We start from the raw sequence: 10,854 nt of genomic DNA, 5'->3' as shown, positions 1-10,854 counted from the left end.
AAAGATGAAAGTGGAAAGGAGAAACGGCAATTCAGCAAGCATCCTCCTTCTCCCGTTCCTGATTTCGCAACAAACTTCCGGACATAGAGAATCTGTGCACTTGACAGTCAAACAACCCTTATACACAGAGTATTCGTGAATCGTAGTGCCATCTTTCTAAGAGTAGAATATTGCAAGTATAAATTGGACCACATACAACTTCCACAACAAATCAAAGTAGAATTGATTCAATCCTTGAGAAACCTAACAAAGGAATGCATTCCCTGATAAATATACGTCAGATACGCGGCAGCAATCCGACGGCTCTATGCGATACCTTAACAACTTCACTGACAATTGTAACAATTATAACTGTCTCCATCCTTCTTCCTGACTACTTTCAAGCATTTCTCAATATGAAGTGAATCGGAATATGAGAAGCTGGATGCTTCGGGTATAAAGGTCTTAGCGTGCGATTACGATCACGTGAAGTATAAAATCTTGGCCTTCTAAAACTAACATTTAAAAATAGTTGGATTTCCTGCAAACTTTCGAAAATTGTGTATTATATTATTACTTATAACTTGTACTTTTAGGATGAATTTAAGGGGGATTTCGGATAAACTTCTACAATATGTTATTATGCTATTATTAACTTTATTTGAGCAAATATCGGAATGGGATGTATTTTGAGGCCTACATTTTTTATAAGTGCATCATTTTAAAGATTTCCTGTTAAACTTTTCGGGCCAACATTTCGAGCCCCCATAGGACCATATTCTGTGAAAAAAATGTACATCCACCTTTCGCATGTATGGGAGGCCTTAAACTCGACAGAAAATGGCGCTACTATATAAAGCAATTCACAGACCGCATGGTCTTACTAAACTTTGTGCTAAGCTCAACTGTCTTCGAATAAATTGGGTGTAACCGACAGACAGACAGACGAACAAACAGACATTGAATCGATTCTAATTGGATTTTGTTTCACACAAAACCTCAAAAAAGCTGGCTGGACATGTTATCTTCCCAATACTCCCAATGCGAACCAGCTTCAACTTTAGAAGGAATTAACGACAATGTATATCAGCTTGGGTGGCTTTTTAGCACCGAACTCAAACACGTTCACCGAGTAAATTCTTTGCAAATAGAACATCTTGACCAAGAGATGATCATATTGGTGTTGGTTTTATAAATATGTAGAAGATAGCTTCAGGAGGCTCAAGTTGTCGTAATAATGCGCACCAGTAGGGGGAGGAATTAGTCAGATATTTACTTTAGGGATAATGCTCTAAAACACTTTAGCGCCTAATGTCAAAATGAACTGTTGTATCATCGATTATTGTTTAAAGACTGAAAGTAGAGGTAGGTGAGCATACCAAATAAGGACACTCAAGAAAATTAAATTCTTGTATTCCGAAGATAAAAATTTTAATCAAAGTAGTAAAACTGCAGGACATTCAGATAAGATATTTTTCACAATCACGGTGATTCAAAACTGAGAAGGGAAGCTGGATAAGCTGGATGGTATAACAGAAAACATTCAAAAGCGAAGGCGACATCGGAAGAGAAACTAGTGATACCATTTCGATTCAAGCAAAAATTCAGTGTTCTTCAAAAAATCAGACATGAGAGTTCAACACTGACAATTGGTGAAACGTTGAAAGTGTGATTAGTTTTCAAAAAATTCTGTTCGAGACTTCATTTTAGGAATGATTGCATTAGACAACGAATACACCTCTTTTGACTACATGAACGACTCTCTTTTGAGGCATTGCAAAATTACAAAAAAGCCTGGATTACGTACTTAATCAACACATCTCTAATCGACCAATAATCGAAGAACACTTCCAAGAAATACAAAAAAAGCAATAACTGTGTAAGTTTCAGTTCCACCAAATAAGGCACAAATTTAGATAATATTGTTGATAATTCAACATTTCCCAGATTTTTTGCGCTTGCTGCTCATGAACCCTGTCGCAATAATTATCTATAAAAAAACCATTTATTCGCCGCCATAGTCCAAACTGAAATCAATTTTATTTCAAGAGGAGAAAAGCACCATCGACTGGGTCATTAAAATAAAACACTAAAATATGAAAATTACCAAAACCTGCTGATCTCGCTCTGAAAATTACCAAAATAATTCGCAAATCATTCGACCCCCAAAAACTGACCTATATTCACTCCCGCAAATAAATAAACTCTACAACTCTGCACAACGGTATATTGACGTTTCACATATTTTTCTATTTACATACTATCACGTGTTATCGCAGTTTTTTACCGTTAAAAATAAAATAAAGTTCGATGCCTTTTGATCTAAATATTCTGAACACGCTAGATAATTACTTTCCGCCATTTCCGCTCTTTCATTGTATTCTCCCTCTCATTCATGGCGTTTTCTCTAATTCTTGTCAGCGTTGTTGCAAATTATAGTTGATAACCAGCCGACCGACCAATAAACTTTTTTGTGACAATGGATTTTGTAGAGACGGATTAGAGCAGATACTCGCCTTTAGAATGTATAGTTAACGTAAAAACTGACGAGAGACATAACCAGGGAACCGGAAAAGCTAGGTCAGATAGGGAATATCTGTGGACAAATATTCGAAAAAAATTAATTGTTTTCAGGAAATCTACAGGTGTATGAATGAAAGTAAACTAAATAAGTTTATTATGCGTAAAAGCTTAACGCTTACCGTTCATATTCAGAAAATTTGTCTCTAGAGCCAAATAGAAATAGGGTTTGTCTTGCTTCGATATTCGAAAAACGCCTAAGGCTAGTAATAGTTGTATTAAAAATAGTAAACCCTGAAGAAGGACTTGATCAGATGGACCCGATAATTATCTCCTTAGCACACCCTTAGGACGGAATTTCTCACAAAAGTGAGTTTTGGCTGGGCATTCAACAATTCAACATGCTACAGTATGAAACAACATACTATATATTAACTAAATCTTACAAAAAGCACCACCATTCATTCATACAACCCACGAAGGTGTATCAAATGTATTCAATATTTCAAAAGGGTCTCATGGAAGCAAAGTGTTGATTTACCTACCCTAATCCTCTTGAGTCTGTTTAGTATTAGGAAACTATGAGGGAGCGCGAATTACATGTCTCCGTGGGGTAATGAATTCCTGCAAAGCATGAAAGGGTCGAGAGATAGATAAAGAGTCCACACGTCCAAGGACAAGTGTAAACCACGACAACAGAGATTTCATAAGGTGGAAGCAAAATGCAATTCTCGGGAAAACCGCTGAGGAACTCAACATTAACTGCAGGAGTGTATCTGAGAAATCGCAAAATACCTGGTGATGGGTTCCACCCGTGTCGTCGGAAGATCAGTAGTGACAATATTTGGAGGTTCCTCAACGACTGTTCAATCGATTCAAGCAACAGTCCGGGTTATATTTCGTTCTGTTCTATAGAACCCTAACCCTAACTAAATTTAGAGGCACTATTATACACGCAAATAAAATAGAAAGAAGGGACGCGAAAATGAAGGCGAAAAAGCAATTGATAACGGGAAAATTATAGAAATTGTTTCCTTATATCGGTAAGGCATTTTTCCTTTCAGTCTTCTCAACAAGTGAAACCCAATTAATATGACCATCATTTTAGAAGAAGGTAGTTAAACATTATTGTCTAGAGAACCGACGCAAGGATCATATCGAAATTAGATAAATTATCCACATAACTTTATATACACTAATCTTCCCAGCCTTCGACAGGCTTTCAGTATATCGCCAATATTTCCGCTTTTAATCTATGATTTGTCGCTGTATACTGCTGTCCTGGTTGGGAAGTTAAGTTCAGGGTTTGTGTGGCATAGCCCGTGGGAAATGCCCCGATTTGCCGATGTACTTCGTCTCAAATGTTACTATGGTCCTAAGCCGTGTTACTAAGTCCTAAGCCGACTCATGCCCGTTTTTGGTATGAAAACCACTTGTGTACGCATCGAAGACTATGGTACGTATCCCAAAAAGATACAGCTCCGGTAAATCTCAACAAACTACGGCACAACCCTTTCATGCTGCGTCTGTAGCATTGCTGGCATTATACCATCTGTGCCCGTAGATTTATATTCGGAGAAGTTGTTTATAGCCCAGACGATCTTATCCTCGGTAATTACCGGTTTGATAGTCTCGCACGGCCAGGAAGGCTGCATATTCTCCAAGCAAGGCTCCGACACACAGTGCTCCTCACTAGCGATTTCACCAGAAGAATCTGTCTTATGGATCTTATGTTCTTGAACAGAATCTTACTGAGCCTTGCAGATTTGCTGGTGCTTTCAATGTTCTGACAATTGTCCAACCAGGACCGGCTCTTTGAAGTTTTGATGGCCGACTTGTTCTTCAGGCAGTCCTTGTATGGCTGCCAATATCTTTCCTTGTAGCAGATGTTGAAGATATCCCTGGTCAGCTACTTAAGGCTGGGCACATTTTCATTCCACCGCGATGAAAGTGTCATCTTTCTGTATTCAACAAGGCACGAGATTTTAGAGGCGGTATCAAATGCCTTTTCAAAGGCCCCGACCAAGTTCGTTTATCGTGCCAATTTTACCAAATTGCGCCCGGAAAGTTTGTTCTTGATAACTTGACCAAACTTCCTCCGGGTCTCTGAACGTTTTGGAAACCTCGGCGGCGATATCTAGATTGAAAAATATCCAACTATGACTCCTGGTCAGACGCCACTCAGTTCTCCACCCTATGAATCCCATTGTCGGTTAGTAGGGTGGCATCAAAGGCCTCATTCCAACCGCCACAGTTCTCCTAGTTGAGAAAATGGAAGGTTGGTGTTCTGCCCTTATTATACACCGATAGATATGCATTAATCATAAAATTAAAGAATGACTCACTTTTTTCATTAATTTTCGAGCTGCCCCAAATCGTATGCTTTGCATTGGCGTCGCAGGATATCAACAGGTTGGCCTTTGATATTCAAGTGATCGTCAAATGTTGCAATTCTTCTGATCTACCATAAGCCATATAAAAATAATAATCGATGACGCAACAATCCAATTGGATCAGTTCCTTGAAGTGTGTTAGAGCACTTCATTCAATGCCGTAATGGCACACTACAGTACACTGTAGAAAACAATGGGGTCAGTATTGTGCTCACCCGAGATAATTACCCTGATTTGACTCAGATACTCATTCACAGCTGAGTCGACATGCATCCGACCTCAAATCACGATACAAATTCCACTGCCACCAGTGAGATTTGAACTGCAATCTTCCGTACGACAGCCTTGTGCTCTAACCACTCAGCTATCAGGACAACTAGAATCCATATAAACCGACGAAATAAACACGTTCTCTGCCCTCACCTACTCCAGTTTGGCCACGACTAGGTCGCAGGAACTCAGACACAGCAAAGCGTGTAAACTCTTCCTCGTGAGTATACATGGTCTAGGTCTGTCCAGATCAGCGTCTCTTAAGCTGTGGAATAAATTATAATATTTGCTTTGCAGCCTTTTGATGGTTCAATCGCTTACACTCCAGGACTCCTGTACTAGTGCGATGTCGTCCCCTTATGAAGCTTGGTAAAACTTATTCTGGAACACCTTCAGAACATGAAGGAGCAGGACGCGGAGTTTAAATTACTGCTCCATCTGCTATTTATCGGCAGGCAATGTATCCAGAATATTCTACGCAGGAGTCTTACGCACCTTGTCACCGACACTTTCTCTTCTCATTATCGATGACGTTGTTTACGCTGCCTTGGTTGGACGACGAGGAGGGGTTCAATCGACGATATTATCTTTCCTAACACAGCTCGATTACGTTGATGACATTTGCTTCCCCTCTAATTGAGTGGAAGTGACATCCTTTTTTTAAGAAAGAAGGAGTGCAAAAGTGGATTGCCTTAGAAACCCGTCGCTCAGAACAGCAGAGATAAGTATAGAGTTTTTGGGGAGATCTGGAGAGACCTGAAGCGTATTTCGACAAACCAGGAAACCAGCATATAGATGGTGGACGCGTTACACTCGATCTAGGGAATATTGGCCAATCTATTGGAATATTTTCACTTCTAATCTAATACATAGCTTCCTTCGCGGTCTATTATGTACTGGCAACTAGCGAGAGGAAATCTCGAAATTCACGTTTTAGAAAATCCAAGGAGTAGAATAAGTAAAATCTGAAGCTGCCATCCTAACTCCTCAATTTTTCTCAGAGCAAGTGCAATAGTGTCATGCTGAAATTTGACTTTACCTTTATTTATCAGGCTTGGACGTTTTTGCTTCAACGCTGCTTCGGAAAGTTTTAGCTGGGCATAGTTTTCTCCCACTGTTAAAGTTCGGTTGCGTAGTAAAAGTTAATAATGCATTGAATATCAAATCCAACACACAATTAAACCTTCAGTGTGATATTCTGCTGTTGATCGATGTGAGATGTTTGTTTTTTGTAAAGAACAGAGTCTCCCTATTTTTCTCTACTGAGGTGTGAAACGCAATTATTCAGGCGGTCTTCCTTGCTCCTGAGGGATAACCCAGGAATCAAATCCAACATAATCCAGTAATTAGATTCTTCTTTTGTGTTGACAGAGTATACGTTAAACGTATCTAATAGTTCAACAGCAGTTAATTTATCAGTCTCGCCCAGTGCAACTAAGAATTGTAATGTTGAAATGTAATTCTTTTGGGCTTACAGGGTTTGAGACTAATGTTTTAATAATTAATTAACAGAGAAAGTCGAAGTGGCATTGGATAAGTGATACATTGTGAAAGCGCAACGACCCCTTCCTGGTTATACCGTACAAAGGATTTATTCCAGAATGGCCAACGAGTGGGTTGTCCTAGAGATACATGGTGTAGAACAGTGAAGGAATAATTGAACCTCCTCAGAATGTCGTAGGAAGATGCCAGAAACTGACAATAATGGCGAGTTAGTATAATGACAGAAAAATTAATAAGGATAAAATATTGCAGCTTAGTTTGATATTGCACATTAACTTACAGTTCGGGAACTTCATTGTGCAAAATGTCACAAGGTTCAAAATTCGATGGCGGAGAAGAAATTACTTTATTTTCTTTGTTCCTAGGTAAAATTGTTGGTATAGGTTCCACGAAGACCAACTACGAGAGAAGTATTCCCATGATAATTACTGAAAATGATAAAAAGATTTACGAGCTACTTTCTAAAGTAAAACGAGGAGACCTACAGAGTGCCGATGGATATTCCGTTGAATAGCAGTAGGGTCCATGTGAGGAATAGTGGATTTATCTCGCAACTAGAAAGCCAAGTCAACAAGACATTTTGTGGTATTAACCATACCGTAATCCTAAGAAGGTAGTCTCCCAGTACTAGATAGATACATTATAAGCTTGAAGAAATATAAGAACGTCTGCACAGTAAAGGAATCCAGAAAAGGCGAAAGCATTAAATGAAGTTTCAGCTTTCAAAACGCATCTCCACTTCTTTTGCTCCAATACACCTCCGATATCTATCGAAAAATTATAGTTCTAAGGTCGAACTAGAGGTCGAAAACTGTGTTGATAAAAAATCGGAATGCAATGTGCAAATAATAACAACCCTAGTTAGATAGGTGTGGGTATGAATCTGTTTATTTCCAACTACTGAACACACTGTGCGTAACAAAAATCAATAATGTTCTGCAACGCTGGTCAACAATATTACATAAAAGCAATCCATTCACTCTTAGGAACTTCCTCCACTGCACTGGTGTATCATCGCACTCAAATCATTTTTAAAGCGACTATTCTTTCAACAATCACCTCATAAATTTTAATGCTACAATAAAATTAAATTACATTTGTTCCCAGCCCATGCGCATACTTCCTCTTCATCCCTTCCTCAATAGTATTAATACACTCAATTACTTTAGATCGCATGAGACATGGGAAAACTAATTTTCACTGACCCAGAAAAATTATGCAATACTGCAATTTTACTTTCAACCAAAACCATCTGCTCTATGTATCTTTCCTATGTCTACACACAGTATCTAACACCATGGTAGCGTTGCTATTTTTCCTCTAGCCTGAAGTTTTGTCGTTAACCCGAGGAGTGCATACTGCTTGCGGTTTCCCTACACCTAGGCCGCATGATAATATCCCACATAGCGCTGGCAGTGCAGAAGCCTCATATTTCCTATATTTTTCTTGGCTCGGTTATGTATGCGTGCTATTCACTTTCTTATGTACGAAGAATGTCTGGCAAAGCCACAATAGAAGCATACAGGCATGGAAAAATAGCAAGTAAAGATGTTTGCTCCGTTTATAGTTTGATGACATCAAAGAAAAGCGACCAGGCGAGCAACGGAGGCACCAAAGAAAAATTGAAAGAAGAAGACACATAAAAATAGAAAATCTGTTCAACCATACAACCGAGTTTGCCTTTATGTAACAAGTTATTCACATCTTGGCATCATTCTCTCCAACTACTTCACTTTTGCTGCGATCGTTGTGCTACAATCTGCAACAAATTCTCTTTCATGTTGTTATGATGGCGTCATGTCAAGGAGCGGCCATATTGTTACGGTCGTTGCTGACTTTTTAGATTCAATATTTTTCGAAAATGTTTCAATAACCTACTATATTACCGTATCTTTATATTGACATCCTTCTGAAAATCAACGAATTGTCCCCCGAAGGAACTGGTTGCGGTCATCATCACTTCGAACATGCTAATAGAGCCAGTGAAGGGTTTGAGGTCGTTGATCTAAACAATTACCTCGATCTTGAAGAGATGAAGCAAATTATTAACTCCCCAATCGTAGTTCAAAATCTAATCTAGTTTTAAATCCAAAATTTTGTTTTTTTCTAAGACACCCCCATTGATATTTTCCACAAGCAATACCTACAATAAACCGGAAGAAAATAATCCAAGTTTGAACAATTCAAATCTAAAAACTGGATCATTTATTATATTTTCGTCCCGCTTCCAAAGTAGTTACTAAACCTAATTAATATTCAGCAATGAAAGTAAATTTTACCAGTCAAAGCTATAATAAATGTTCAAATATTTAATTTCATTCCCATCAATTTTTTTCTTATTTTCGACAGAAATGGCTTAGGATATCATTAAAGGATGGAGGCACCTCTTGATATGCTTTATACAGGTGGCTATTGGCCCCACTTATATTGATTTATAAACACAACATAAGTATGAATTATATCGAATGAGAAACAAATTCTGGCCTTTGCTGTCCTAAACCTAGATAAATATTTTGCTTGAGGATGCAACTTGGTCCTAAATCTCCATCTACTGAAGAGTTACTTTGGCCTTCCGATGAAACCACCAACCATTTTTGAAATTTCATTCCTTGGAACCTACCGATTATTTTAGTGGCATATATACACAAAAGAAGAAGAAAGAAACACCAGGAATTCACAATGATGTTTAGCATAGTATATCAAAGCATAGCCATTGGTTACTCCGTTACTCCTGGCCTTCCCTCCCTCCCTAATAACTAGACCCACCCTTCCCTTAATTTATCCACTTTCATGTACACCTGTGGCGCCCTCCAGTTTAACCTTTCTAGAAACCACTTAGATCGGACTCTTGACCTTATCCTCTCTAACCTTCCTGTATGTTACCTTTCCCAATCCCTTCATGCTCCGTCTTATGTTGCCCCTGACGCTTATCATCCTGCTCTCGAGTTCGATGTTCAGATATCCCGACTCCACTCTCCTGTCGCTCGCAAGTCTACCAAGTTCAACTTTCATAAGGCGAACTTCGAAGGTCTGAACTCAGCCCTGGCGTCAATTAACTGGGTCTCCCTGCTCTCTCCATTTACATGTGACCAAGCACTCAACACTTTCTATACCATTTTATCTAATCTTCTTCCTTGTTACGTTCCCTCCTCTCCTAAGTGCTTACGCTCTTACCCCGTCTGATTCACCACTGAAATTCACAAAAAACTACGACAAAAACGGACTGCGAGAAAGAAGTTCCTGTCTTCTAGAAACGTTGCTGACTTAGGTTTTTTCAAATCCCTTCGTTCCTCGGTCAAATCCTTAATACGTAAGTCCAGAGACGAATATTTGTCCAGCGTGGAAGACTCACTAAAGCGCGGAAATCTGAAATCTTTCTGGTCGCACATTCGCAACTCCCGCTGCCCTGCCCAGTTATCCCCACCGTCCATTAAATTCTCTGGCTTCTCAGCTAACTCCTCCCAACTATCTTGTGATTTACTCTGCCGCAGTCTATGTTCCTCCCCCTTCCTCCGAATCCCTCCCGATGTAGCCTGCCCCGCATCGCCTAGCATTCCCCTTCTTACCCCTATCCTTGTCGAATACCTCATTGGCGATCTTGATGCCAAGGTCGGACCTGGGTACGATGGTCTTCCAAACCTCTTTTTGCTCAAAACTGGTAAGTCCATCTTCCTTCCCCTATCTCTTATTTTCAACAAAAGCCTTGAAGAGAATCATTTTCCCAGCTTGTGGAAAGAAGCTCTCATTATCCCCATTCACAAAAGTGGCGATCGTTCGCTTGCCGAGAGTTACCGTCCCATTTCCCTCCTCTCCGCCTGTTCCAAAATCCTGGAAAGATATGTCAGCGACTGGTTGTCTGCCCACTTTGGCCAACACATAGTGAAAGAACAACACGGCTTCGTTAAACGTAGGTCCACTACCTCCAACCTGCTTGACTTTACCAACTTTGTCGCCAAATGTCTAAATTCACGGCAAGAAGTGCATACCATTTACACTCACTTCGCGAAAGCCTTCGACCCTGTAAATCACAAGATACTTCTATCCAAACTCTCGTCCCTAAACGTTCCCATACCACTTGTTTTATGGCTTGCCTCTTACCTTTCCAACCGATCCTGCCGCGTCTCTTTTGACGGCTGTACTTCCCGCTCCTTCTCCCCCTCTTCCGGCGTCCCCCAGGGGTCTATTCTGA

General features: G+C 39.7%; 1 long non-coding RNA gene across 1 annotated transcript in view; it reads right to left on the bottom strand.

Annotated features, from left to right (window-relative positions):
* Positions 1-2,351: 2,351 nt before the first annotated feature.
* Positions 2,352-10,854, bottom strand: part of LOC119653904 — a 250,853-nt gene continuing 242,350 nt past the window's right edge. The window contains exon 4 of the long non-coding RNA XR_005249777.1: positions 2,352-2,575. This is a non-coding gene — a long non-coding RNA (uncharacterized LOC119653904). The remainder of the gene's footprint in view (positions 2,576-10,854) is intronic.

This window comes from Hermetia illucens, chromosome 4 (genome assembly GCF_905115235.1).
Source record: "Hermetia illucens chromosome 4, iHerIll2.2.curated.20191125, whole genome shotgun sequence".
Taxonomy (NCBI): Eukaryota; Metazoa; Arthropoda; class Insecta; order Diptera; family Stratiomyidae; genus Hermetia; species Hermetia illucens.
This window is presented reverse-complemented; position numbering and strand designations above follow the sequence as displayed.